A 14,079-nucleotide genomic window follows, 5' to 3' on the forward strand; every position below is an offset into this window, starting at 1 on the left:
CAGTAGTGGCAGGTTCAAACCACTACTGACCCTAACCACAAGGGGCCATAGTCTGCAATCCTCCGCTCCCTCTTTCCTTCTTCCTCCGATCCAGAATAGCAGGCGGGAGGAGACGACCTCGGTTTCGCTATATCCGCTCCGACCATGATTACGTCACCTGAGGTGATAGGGGATCACTTCCAGCAAAGTCCAAACCATCCAACTCTGTGTCACCGCCAAACTGTTTAAGCTAAGACGGCTGTCTCAGATCCACGTGCGAACTCCACAGCCAATCATCACTTCCAAATGATGTCAGGCACACTAGGATTGGCTGTGGGGTCCCCATTGCTCCAATCCTAGGTCATCTCACACAGTAACACTACCACCGCTTCTAAACGACTCTCGCAGTATGTTCAGCAGTGGGATTGGTTGTTATGCGACCCGGAAGTGCCAAAAATTACGGCCAAATGACATCCGTTAAAAGATCAACAACGGACGACTGACAGACGGAATTCACGGACGCCCCGTGTAAGTAGTAGACAGGTGGTCACAGTTCTTCCTTACCGTGGGATCACTTGAAAGAGGGCTTTTGCCGGATGGGTGTGGGGATGCAACACTGAACACATGACTCATGCGTGCTATGAGGGCACAGATGAGAAGGCTCCTGGATCTGGGGACACTGGAGAAAGTATATCTGCAGAGTATATGAGCACAATAGGAAACGTGCTTGGCTCAGAGAGTTGACAAACGTGCGATGTTCTTGGGGCATAAAACCCACGTAGGATATGGAAGACACAAAGTGGTATCCTGCATGGCTTTGGAATGCAGACTAACGTGTGATGTAATTGGGGCATACAACCCACGTAGGATATGGAAGGCACAAAGTGGTATCCTGCATGGCACTGGAATGCAGACTAAGCCCTTTCCACATTATAAGATCCTGTAATTGTGCAGTGCAGATACGTAGGATCGAGTGCACAGAAGGTGCTATTATGACATGCGTACTCCGGAGTTAGCTTGAACCACACACCGGATGTGGCGCGTACTGGGCATGGGAGAACAAGAGAGGGTTCGATATTGGGGAACAGGAATAACGACTATGATTGGTGTGTGGCACTGAGCACATGGCACCATCGTGTTATTGGGTACAAGTAAAAGGACAGCTGCAGAGTCTGGGTGCTGGGGACAAATGCATGGAAGTATCCCAAAGTGCGTTTGTGGGCAAACGGTTTCAGATGAAAGATAACCCAAGGGCCATGTTGGTACGGGGGACAGTGAATCTAAAGAATGAGGCATGGGGCTCAGGACAGAGGATACCTACAAAAACCTGTTGACACAGGAAAGAGAGCACTGGTGGGACAGCTCCATTCCTAATAGTCTGCCTTTCAGAACAGTCCGCGCACAACCTTCCTCGCAATTGTTGAATTAGCATACTTTCAGTTGTTGCTTATTTATTGATCAGGCTGTCTGCTTTGAGTTTGCCTGAAAATGAAAGTGCTTCGTATCATCTGCAACCTTATGAACTGCTGAAATTTATCTTCATTATTAAGTCCGTGTGGGCAGGTTTATCTGGTGCTGGCACATCCGCGGTAATGCGTTTTCAGTTTCTCAGTATTCTTTAAACCATGCATCCGCGTATACAACATATGTAGAATATTTTACCCCTCACTTGACTCAACCAGTGTACATTTTTCTAAGTCTGACTATCGAGAGCTTTAGTTGTGTGAATACCGTATGCCATTTATATTCAGGGCCAGTGCAATTATGCGACAGCAGAGCACTAAATTATTCAGCAGAGTTGACTAAATTGTGCTGCAAGAAAAGACAGTTTATGTGACGTAATGCAGCACATCTCTCGATAGCATTAGGTTGTAATTTTTACACACGGTAATACATCTGGGCAAAGATTTCACACATTAATACTAGTCTAATATTCAAATAAGCAAATAAAAGTTGACCGATTAACTTTGGAGGGGGCTTTAACTGCGCGCAAACACGTCATGGCGTTTCTGGTTACTTTTGATCTGTTTGAGCTAGGAACAAAACATTTTTTTCATATGATGAATTATGTAGCAACAGTGACAAATCGATAATTATGCGAAAAAATGTGCTGCAGCAGTATCCTAGAATATCATTGGCCCTGTATATATTTTACAGTACTTTAGGAAGTAGTACAGAAAGAGTGAGCTTTGGGTCAGCCCTCTTCGTATTGCCTTTCAATCCATTGCTCAGATTAGCAGTCAGTCAAACCCATGACATTTAGAGAATAGTTACATGGACATAGGTTTGTGTTTGCATTAGGTTTTATGGTTACAGATGTAACATGGAATGTAGGTTATAAATGAGAGCCCATTATGTATTTCTTGATGCTGTTTGGATCCCATAGTCTATCATAAAATTACATTGCTTCTTTAGTCTTGCACATTCATGTGTTTTTTTTAAACTTTGCTATGATAACGTTAAAAAGGATTAACCGCTTTTTCGCGAAGTAAAGATGTGTACGTACACATGCTTTCTTGAAGATTCCATTCTTCACAAGTATCTATTACGTTTGTTGTTTATAAGTTTACCACTTATAATGAAGCTTCATCTTCTGACTCTTTATCATAGCATTTTTCTTTGAGGGTACAGTTACACTCAGCTAATGTAGTCTGTTCACCAGAGGGCTGTGCTCCCATCTTCCATATTGTTGTAGCCAAAGTTGTGGTTATGAGATTTTATTTCCAGGACAGCTATGAACATCACCTACCATCCACAAGACACCCAGCAATTAATAAACATTTGAGCTAACAAATTGAAAGACCTGTTGGCTTCGCCTGTGCTTATTAATTTCCAATAATTCCCACACGGCCTTGCGTCTGATAGAATCTTATGATCTTTATTTCAGTTACTTCAAGTCTGGTTAAAACTAGTGAAGACATTACATTCCTGTTTTTAGAGATTACTGTTTGGAGGTCCTGGGTGTAAAATGGCGGCTACTTCCATTACAATGTTGATTTGTGTTTTGGTTTTCATCTGCTGTGCTCTGTATTTGGGCTAGTATTTGCATTCAGTGGGACAAAAATTGAAAAGTGATTCAACGTGTGCAGGGTATTTCTGAAGCTGAGATTGTTCTACCCCTTAGTGACTGTGATGTGCTTCATTTGCGGTGACTATTTTTGACAGTGCGTGAATCATAAGGAACAGTGTTTCTCTTTTTGATAATTTGTTTCCGGGTATCAAGAGAAACACAATTTACTTTCCATAATCTTTGGTTGTATGATCGGTCTTTTTTTTTCTTCTTAAATATCCAGTAGATGTGTATTAGGTTGTTTAAGAAAACAAATACATCAAATGATACTGTCAGTTCCATTTTTTTAAGCAAGGGCAGGATTGAAACTGAGGTTGGTGATAAACATCTTATAGTTTGAAGAGCACATTGTAGTGCAGACGTGCACTGTTTAAAGAACAGGGCAGTATGGCCAAATAAATGTATATCGCTTGATGCGGCTAAAGAGTAACAGGTTCTACTATTGACATTAGAAAAAGGGGCTGTCGGGGTGAGCAAATGAATGATCCAAAATCAGGTAATCAATATACAAGTTTTTTAATGCAGTCTGCCGCCGCAGTGGGCTTCCATGTGCTTGAAGAAAAGTCAGTAAATCAGATAGATGCCTTTTAAATACCATGGTTTTAAGTTTGTAGCAAATGTTAGTGATTTGTCCAGAGCCATAACCTCTTTTCCATCCTGCAGATAATGTGCCTACTCAAAACTTTGAAAAGGAGGAGCTCGTCACCAGGTATCCCCACATTAAAGGTCTCCATTCCGCAGAATGTTTACTAGACTGGGCTGCAATCGGAGGCTGTATAAATTGAATGTTAATGTTCTAGGAGTACGATGTCAAAGGCTTTCCTGAAATTCAACTAGTATATACACACAGAAGGCACATAACGTCTTAGTTTTCAGCAAGAATTAATTGGAATTCTGAATGTTTTCTCGTCTCTCTCTCCCCGTCTATTTGGATCAGTCTAAGTGTTTTGCTATCCATTGTGTATTTTTTTTATTCCTGGTTTTATCAAAACCACGAAATAGCAACCAAAAATACTAAGGGTATGATTTATAGTAGCAATAGTGTATTTCTTTTGGTTGTTTGAAGTACAACAAACATAACACTTTGTAGCAATAGTGTATTTCTTTTGGTTGTTTGAAGTACAACAAACATAACACTTTCCATTATAGGATTAGCATCTATTTTCATACGTGGGTAGGCCAACATCTCAGAGCGGGCAAAACTGCCCATCATAAGCAATAATCCCTACATCTTAATAGATTTAGTCTAAATTTGCACCTCTGGTCTTATTCTAGATTTCTTTCTGTAATTCATCCAGGGGCCCAAAATATATCATACTCCATACAGCATACCTAAACTTCACATGCATATTGCTCAGCGAGTACACACCAGTCTGTATTAACATGCCATTTCCTCAGGATTGGAACTTCAGAGCTGCCTCCTAACTTTACCACCTCTCGGTGAGCAAACATTAGACCCCGCTTATTATATCGCATCAGCGGGTTTCCATTGTGTGTTCACAGTAACATAGATTTAGTATCTGTGGCCTGTGTAATCTCTAATGTTGTGTTGAGGCATCTACAAATCCTGTCCCAAATCTTCTTTAGTCTTAGGCAGACCCACAGAGTGTGGGGGCGGGGGGGGGGAGAAATCATCCGCCGGACCACATTATCTAAGACGTTTTCCCCTTCTTGAACACATGAAACCAACTTCTAAAGCTCAACAGCTGCCACAAAGGGGAATGTTCTGGCGCTATACTGTGATAGGGAAATAGGGTTGTAATTCACCTAGCCAAACAGGAACGTTTTCAAATAAAGCAGGGTCTAATTACACTTCTCTAAATGGGTGAGTCTTCAAATGAGTCTTAAAGACTTAATCCAAAGATGTTCTTGAAAAGAGTTCCATAGCCTGGGAGCTAAAAATGAAAAAGATCTAACCTCAGCTCTGGCTTTATGCACCGTAGTAATAAATAGAAGGTTTTAGCTCGCAGATCGTAAGGTCCTAGGAGCCGGTCTGCATTTTTTAATACAGACCAAATCATTGTGATGTACCACCCTATAGGTAAACACAATGGTTTTTAACTTTATTCTTTGCTTAATAAGTAACCAGTGAAAAGCTTTTCGACCTTGCCGAATCAATTCAAATTTGGGGATGTTCAATATAAGACGAGCTGCCGCATTCTGAATCAATTTCAGCCTATTAGTCAGCTCCATAGGTGCCCCAAGAAACAGAACATTGGCATTGTTCAATCTTGATGTAATCAGTATATGGACGATATTTTCCAAGTGGCCTCTGGAAGAAATTTTAAAGTCTTTATCAAAGATTTCAGTAGAAAAAAACAAAATCCTGCAATAGACTGAACGTGAAATTTAAATGATTTGTCCAGTCATGCCTGAGCGTAATATACTTGATTTAACCTGTCCCAGAGTGTAATCTGTTTATGTGAACATCTGGCAAAGTTGTTGGTGGCTTTGGATATGAAAGGGTTATTGTTATCAAAAACCATACATTTTAGGCATAAATAAAAAAATTAATACTCGAGGTTTTTTTTGTACTAATTTAATCTTGGTTCCCGCTATTATCGCTTTAGTAGTATTCCTACAGGGTGGTCATACTCACTTTTGCCCAATTAATATTATATCGCTAAAACGAGGAGAGCCGATTTGTAATGGATGCTCTATGTTGAGTAGTAGGTTATTAGCATAAAGGAAAGCTTTGTATTCTCTTAAGAGTGTATGTATTCCGTTTATATATGTCTTTATGTCTAGCCAGTGGTTATAGAAGGGGTAATAAAGGACATCCGTGCTTGGTGCCCCTTTTATTGCTGAACATTTCAGACATAAAACTTCTGCAGTTGTTTTTAAATTCGTATAAAGCCAGCTGACTTGGAGGAACTTGTCCTAGGCACTCTTTCTAGGACCCTGAATGGGTATCCCCAGTCACCCTGATGGAAGACTTATGAAAGGGATATGGTGTTTCTTGGGAAGTTTAGTTGTAGGTGGGATAGCGTTTCGTAACCAGCACTTGACACAGCCTGTAGGCTTGAATCTTGCACAATATTTTGAGCCCCCGTTTATTAGGGAAATTGGATGAACATTGCAACAATGTAGGACCTCGTTTGACATGGCTGTCAGGTTGTCTGTGGTTTTTGCCCCATAGAAGGTGTGGCATGGTATTGTTACCAGTGTAGATTTATCCATTTTGTAGAATTCTGTAGAAGCAGTCTTCCCCAGGTATGTTCTCATAGGAAAAGATTTGGAGAAGATCAGTTCAGATCTTATCTTTTGTTACTTAACATTCCTGGAGGAGTCTGTCCCTGATAGTTAGTCCGGATAGTGTAAGGGAGGACCTAAAACGTTCCTCCATTGCTTCTATTCCATTTTGTTTTCCTTTAATTTAGACCTTTTAACACAGGATGGGAATGTCAGACAATGTCACATGGGTGTCACTGTTATTGTAGACGGCTGTTATGAACGATCAGCATTTCACTTCGACAAACCATGCAAGTCATTTTGTAGTTCTTGGTAAGCTGAAGTCAGCATCAAACTTGACAGAAAAGATTGCTTACTGATTGGCTGGTCAATTTATAAGCAGTCTTATGGAAAATCTGTCTGTTCTTGAACCTTTAGGAATCAAGCAACCTGTTTGGTCAGTGAATATCCAGATTTTACTTTAGCCACTGATTTCAGTAGAACCAGAAGGAAGCCAGCCTTCCTAGATGTCCTAATGCTTCTGAATAAGTCCGCGCTGTGAGACGCTTGCGTTCGGCTCAGTTTTCCTACTGGATCAGTAGCTCTCTTGCTGAATCCAGGCTGCCGTCTCTCTTTAATTGACATCAAAACAGTTGAGGACAGTGGGGTAGCTAAAAAGATTGAGTTGAATAAGATCTGCACTCAAAATGTAGTGTCTTCACTCAGTGTATCCCATTTTTTGTTTAGTTTGAATTAGAAATCAGCAGAGCCGTTTTCTGTAATAAAGTACATTTTTGCTCCTGCCCTCACATGCTGAGAAAGCCTGAAATCAGCAAACTCTATGTAGCAAAATGTTCTAAAATGAGCTACCAAGTTATCAGAAGACTAGATTTTAATGGATAAACACTCTTACATATTCTATACGTAAACCCCTGTCTGGGAACCAGACTGGATGTGGAAATTCTTTTTAGCAATGAGGAGCTGCCAGTTCCAGCTGGCAGCCACACTGTAATCTTGTAGCATTACCCAAAGTGATATGGCGGCTCCACAGATGCAGGATCTAGAGCCACCAAACTGTTCTCAATTGAGTCAACCCTTTTTAACACATTTATTTTTCATCTTTTGAAAGGAAGGCTTCCTCTCAGATTTTTAGGACTCAAGCCTTCTGTATTATATGCAGACAAATGTCTGCGAGAGATCCACATTCCAGTTGTTTGCTGTGTCTTGTAAAATATCCATGACACAACATCTTGCGATCTTTTCTGCAAAGGTACCCTGAATAAAACTCTCTGTGGCCTCTTTCAATGGGAAAGTAAGGTTACAATTGAAATCGATGACCCTCTCCTACGGTCTCTCACTCATGGCTTCTTTTGCAAAAGAACACAAAAAATTAACTATTGAACACAAACAGTGCTCTTCAACACACCATGAAAGAAAGGGAAAATATGTAAAGCACTTCGCATTCTACCCGGACCTGTTTCCACTTCTAAGAGCCTAGAAACCTGCTGAATTGTTTCCCTGCCAATACTCTAGACAAATTGAGGTCTATTAAAATGTCATGCTGGTGATGTTTTATTTTCCCATAAAACAAGTCAACTCCACCTTCATTTATCGGCTTATCCCACTCCGACTACACTTGTTGTTCAAACCTACTTGTGAAAACTAAGGCGAAGCAAAATTCCCTCAGCTCTCCCAAATGAGAAGTCCAAACAGCTTGATGTGTTAGAAAAGTAAATTGTTTGGCATTACATTTTGGGATGCCAAACATAATGACAGCCCTAGCACAGCCAATCCCTGTAGGCAAGTTTTAGTGCAAATTCTACTTGCTACATTCTACTGCTTAGGAATTAGTCAGTAAGTTGTAGCTGTATCCTAAGGTGTATTTGTTTCCAAATACATACGCTTAACCAGTAAATAAAAAGGCATACACTCATTTATTTAAATATCAAAATCCGCTTTCTTTCAAATACTCATAGGGAAACCTCTGTTCTTGATTGCTTGGTCAAAGTCCCAATATGACCAATGGATGTGACAATTATCTCTTTCTCGATGTTAAACTATTTCTGTAAAGAATTAATATGTGCCCATCTTAATCTTAACCATCCTCACTATGACAACCTCAAGCATGAATTATTACTTTGAGAAATGTTCACTGTATTGTTTTGCCTTATCCCGATTTTGATTGACAGTTTAGGTTGTTCACCTACCAGATTGTCAATTGACAATGAACTCCTGCCCATCTCCGCTTTATTGGGGTGACTTTATTGCTAATATTAGCTAATTATCTTTTTATTTTTTTTAAAACAACATTTTATTGGTTTTGTCAATTGCACACACAGAGTCACATTTGTATCAGCAGCATCATACCACACTTTTTCTGAATAGCGTATAATGAATTACATTCCTATTTTTAACACTTCTCTAAGTTCTTTCCGTCACATTGCCAAATCCATCAGTGGGGATGTACATAGGGACCCTCTGTATCTATTCCATGCTTTCCATTTCTTTTCCCACTTCCTGGGGCATCCTCGAATTATAAACACTTCCTTTTCGGCTATCATACATCTGTCTAACTCCTGCCTCATGCTGGCATCTTCTAATGCATAATGAGTCTTCCCTAGCCCCTATGCGTGCAAGGACGACCCCCGTCGTATAGGCCCTATGTAGGACTTTTAATTGGATCAGTCGGTATCGGAGGGTAATCGCCGCCCTCCTAGGAGACATCAGTGCCTCTCTCCAGTCCTCTTCCTCAATAGGCCCTACGTCCTGCTGCCACTTCTCTCGAAGCGCCTCGAATGTATCGGGGAGGTTGTTGCACAGCTTCTTCTATGTCAGGGAGATGGCCTTCAAGTGCAATTGCCCATCTAATAGTCTGTCCTCTAGAGGCGACGAGTCAGGAATGTCATGTAGGTTAGTAAATGCCGTCTGGAGGGCATGTCGAACCTGAAGGTAGCAAAATATTTCCCCTTGCGCCATATGGTAGGTTCCTTTCAGTTCCTCAAAGCTAAGAACGGCTCCTTTTTTTATCAGGTCTCCGACCTTTGAGATGCCAATCAGGTCCCATTTGTCAAACCCCGGCTGAAAACATAGTGTGCCCAGTCTTTGGGTCTGCCATAGTGTTGTCGCCTTTGTGAGGGTGTTTGCCCACCCCAATTGAGAATTCGCACGGCGCCATATGTCAATTGTATGAGACATGGGGCCTATAAATGTATATTTTTTGCCTTTGGAGTAAACCGCTCCCAGATACCCCGCACGACCTGTTTGATATTTATCTAGCATGAACGCTGGGTCATCGGGGGGTCGATACATCCAGTGATTTACCTCCACCAACTGCGAGGCCCAGTAATATAGTTTCAGGTCTGGCAAGGCTATGCCCCCATCGTACCACCCCTTGGTAAGTTTTTTCAACGATATCCGGGGGGCTCCGCCGTGCCACAGTAACGTACGAACCTCGCCCTCTACCGCTGTAAAATAGGTATCTGGAACCTTGTTCAGGCAGTTCTGAAGGATGTACAAGAATCTCGGGAGAGCAAGCATCTTAAAGAGGGCGGCTCGGCCCACCAGGGAGAGCGGTAGGGACCGCCAGTGCTCGACATCGGATCGCAGTCGGGTCAGTGGGGGGGCCAGATTGTGACTGTAAAACAGGACCGGACTTGCCGAAACATAAACCCCCAGATAGCGAAACCCCTCTTCGGCCACCTCCAGCCTGCAATCGGCCGGGAGGGGAGGGACCCGCCCATGGAGCATATACAATATTGATTTGGTCCAGTTAATGGCATATCCAGAGTATTTACCAAAATTAGTGAATATATCCAGAACCGCCCTGATGGACCGATATAGGGAGGCAAGATAAAGGAGGACATCGTCTGCGTACAGTGATATTTTGTCCTCCAGATCCGGTGTCCATTTCAACCCCCTTACCATTACATCCCGCCGAATCCATGCCGCCAATGGTTCGAGCATAAGGGAGAATATTAGTGGCGACAATGGGCAGCCCTGCCGGGTACCTCTCCTTAGCTGAAAGGCCCGGGATGTATGATTGTTAACCCGTATTTGGCCCCAGATATCCTCATAGAGTAGCTGCACCCACTTTAAAAACTTTGGACCAAATCCGAACCGTGCTAGTACCGCAAATAGATATGGCCACTCTATGGAGTCAAAAGCCATAGAGGCATCTAAAGATAGGATCGCCGTATCCTCCTCTAGGTAGTTTTTCCGGGCCAATACATTCTGGAGACGACGAATGTTCAAGGTCGTATTCCTACCTGGCATAAAGCCAAATTGGTCCGGGTGTATCAGGGAAGAGATGACCGTGATCAACCTTGTGGCCAGTACTTTCGCCAATATCTTAGCTTCTACAGTGATCAGGGAAATCGGTCTATACGACCCACATTTGTCCCCGTGCTTTCCAGGTTTACGAATCACTACTATAGTAGCTAGGCGCTGATCATGTGGGAGTCGATCTGTTTCATAGCTTTCGTTGTACATAGCCCGAAGGTGTGGGGCTATCTGAGAGCCCGTCACTTTGAGAAACTCGATAGGGGTGCCATTAGGCCCAATTGCCTTGCCCGAGCGAATTTGGGCAATGGCTTTCAGGATTTCCTCATCAGAGAAGTCACTATCCAGGATGCGTCTGTCTTGTTCAGAAAGGGTGGGCAGGTCGCTGTCCTCGAGGAGCTGTCTGGTGTCTTCTGCGTTGTATGGGGTAGAGGGGGAGTAGACTTTCTCAAAGTGCTCCACGAACGCTTCTGCTATGTCCTTGGGGTGCGTAACCGGCACGCCGCTGGGCAAGGTTAGTCTCTGCACCCACCTGTCCCCATGATCCCTTTTCTCGAGCCACGCTAGTGACTTTCCCGCCTTATCTCCCATCTCGTATAGGCTATGCTGCATATTTAGGTGTTTAGTCATCATATGCTCCCTCGTCTTAAGTCTGTATTCCTCTCGCTTAAGTGTGAGGCGATGTAGTGTATCATCCGTGGGACTGGCAGCATATTCAGCTTCCCAGTGTTGAAGCTCAGCCTCCAGCAGGAGAAGCATTTTGCGTTTGTTACGTGTATAACCAGTCTTTAATGCCAAGGCCCGCCCCTTCAGTACCACCTTAAATGCCTCCCAGATAGTACGGGCCGAATCTACCGACCCCAAGTTTTCGTCAAAGTAGTTTTTGGTATGAATGCATAAGTCGTCCTTGATATTAGGTATTTTTAACAACCATGGGTCTATTATGATCGTGGTTCGAGGCTGTCGTTCCCAATGTGTGTATTCGATCCACACCGGGGAATGATCGGAGATCCCTCTTGGGAGGACTCGGGACTGCGAGAAACCCCCTTGTGTGGCCGCATAGGTCAGAAAGTAGTCAATTTGGGACGAGCTCTTGTGTGCATTTGAATAGTAAGTAAATTGTGGCACGGCCAAGTGCGCTTCGCGTCCGATATCTATGAGGCCCATAGCCGCTGTAAATTCTAGCATAAGCCTGTTTGGTTTACCCCCTGGCCGCTGCGGGTGTCTGTCAGTGGTGTCATCGATTGTGATGTTGTAATCCCGGCCCAGGATCAGGGTGCCTGTAGGGAGGTCGATTAGTATTTTTCCCAAATCCGCTAGGGCGTCTTTACCTAGTGCCGGGGGAAGGTATACTGAAATTATATTTTATGCTTTCCCCTCCCACTGAGCCTCCAAGACCGCGAATCTACCCCGGGGGTCAGCCCATGTCCGGTGCACTATCAGGGCTAAGTTTTTCTTGACTAGGATACCTGTTCCTCGGGAGCCTGTAGTGTAGTCTGCATGTACTAAAAGTTTATATCCCCATCGCATGAGAGCTTTGCTTTTATTCCCAATTAGGTGTGTCTCTTGTAGTAACACTACGTCTGGAGATTGGCGCTTTAGATACTGTTGTACCACCCCTCGTTTTATTTTGTCCCCCATCCCATTGACATTCCAGGTAAGGACGGAAAGCGACACATCCCTATCACCCCCAGTCATCGTAAAGGTAGTAACGCCATATGTGGCAGATTGGCAGTAGTGTTTGCGATCTGAATGGTATCTGATGTCTCGGTGCTGCTATATTTCTACGTTCATTATCAACTCTTTCCTGATGGCCAAAGCTGTCTATGTTTAGAAACTTTCCCCTTTGCAAATCAATAAAACCAAAACCGTGCAAACCTCCTCCTGGTTCCCTCCCCTCCCCCCTCCCTGCCCCCCTGCCCGTGGATTTAAAACTACCCACTCCCCAACATGGCAGAGTGCCTCTCACCCCCCCTAGGTTGCGAAAAATGTCGCAGGGACAGCAGCTCCAGCCCCGCATGATCATATCACAATAGTTATGCTTTTGCCATCCATTAGTACTATCTATCCAGTCTCTAGTTAGTCCCCAGCCATAGGGCCCCTTCCTCTGCCCCCAGCATCTATATCTCCATATCGTGTCTCGTGATGGGTATTTTCTCCCGGAGTAATCGCTATGAGTCCGTCGGCTGGACCCCACCTCCGGGGGCCTGGGCACCGGCGACGTCGGGCGGCCCCCAGTCGGCCAATGCTGTCTACCATTGCGATCTCGCCTCTGGCCGCCAGCCCCGGCCTTACCCTCCATCCAGTCCCATGCCTCCTCCGGGGACTCAAAGAACCAGGTGGTCCCGCCCGCGTCCACCCTCAGTTTAGCCTGGAACAGCATCGCATATTTGATTTCCCGGTCCTGCAGTTCCCGTTTTACTGCCTGGAAGCTGCGTCGTTGGGCTTGTATCTTGGCAGTGAAATCCGGAAAAAAGGCCACTTCACTGTTGCCAACTTTCAGCGGGGGACCAACCCTGGCCGCCTGCAAGATGCTGTCTCTATCTCTATAGTTGAAAACTCTGGCAATAATCGGTCGCGGAGGAGCCCCAGGCTTGGGCCTGCCCCCGGGTACCCTGTGCGCTCTTTCGATTGAGAAGTAGTTGGACAAGGCTTTAGGTTTAAGCTTTTGGGTGATTAGTTCCTCCACATACAGGTCCGCCGCCAGCCCCTCCTCCCGCTCCGGAACCCCTAAGATCCGTACGTTGTTGCGACGCGCGCAACCTTCATAATCATCGAGCTGCCGGGCTATTCGGTCCTGTTTCTGTTGCAGCTAATTGTCTTTTTAGACCATTTCCCATAGAGTTCTCATCTTATTCATGATTGTCGCCATTCATTTTATATCGCCCTTTGTAAAGTGAGAAGGGGGTGTCTTCTTTTTGGTGGGGGTAGGTTAGATGAAATTGAAGTCTAGTCTGTAATATTTTTGTTTGAATCTGAAGTTTTTGTGAAGGGCTCCTGGACCTTTAGTAAATTCCTGATATTTGGTCTTTACTTGGCTGTCATGGACTCTAGTCTTTTATAACAATGAGTTATTGTGATCGGTAAGCGGAATTACTTCCAGAGTGTGTGAACTATAAATCTCTGCTTTAACAGAGACGGGCATTAAAACCTCAGTGGGCCATCTTTTTGAGCTCACAGCCTGACTGATGAGCTCCAACACAAGCACTGCTAAAGATATGTCCATTTCTCTTCCCCAGAGGTATTTTTCGAAGATTATTGTTATATTAAGCATATACATGCATCAGTTGTACATACTTCAACAGCACATTTTCTTCCACACACAGCGCATGTCATTACATACCGGAAACTGAGGACATTATGTTTCTCACCATCAAACATGTTTCTATAAACACTGTAACCTCAACAATATAGCTATCTGCACATATTTCAACAGGCACAATAACTGCATTATGGCTTATTAGTCAACACGTAGGCATTCTCATAATATATGCCATCTTATCAACCTTTGGGTCTTTCAAATGTTCCAGGAAAGTCCTCTATAGTGCCCATATGTCCTTCGTACTTGAAGACACTAATAG

At 43.8% G+C, this 14,079-nt stretch overlaps 1 protein-coding gene across 8 annotated transcripts in view; it reads left to right on the forward strand.

Annotated features, from left to right (window-relative positions):
- The first annotated feature begins 375 nt into the window (after nucleotides 1-375).
- The window catches only part of HERC1 (HECT and RLD domain containing E3 ubiquitin protein ligase family member 1), a 1,817,725-nt gene continuing 1,804,021 nt past the window's right edge, over nucleotides 376-14,079 (forward strand). For 7 of the 8 annotated variants that reach the window (XM_085643727.1, XM_085643730.1, XM_085643731.1 and 4 more), the window contains exon 1: nucleotides 376-507. The gene's annotated coding sequence lies outside the window, so the exon portion shown is untranslated. The remainder of the gene's footprint in view (nucleotides 508-14,079) is intronic. The other variant, XM_085643728.1, reaches the window with a different exon arrangement.

Source organism: Triturus cristatus, chromosome 3_1 (genome assembly GCF_964204655.1).
Source record: "Triturus cristatus chromosome 3_1, aTriCri1.1, whole genome shotgun sequence".
Lineage (NCBI taxonomy): Eukaryota > Metazoa > Chordata > Amphibia > Caudata > Salamandridae > Triturus > Triturus cristatus.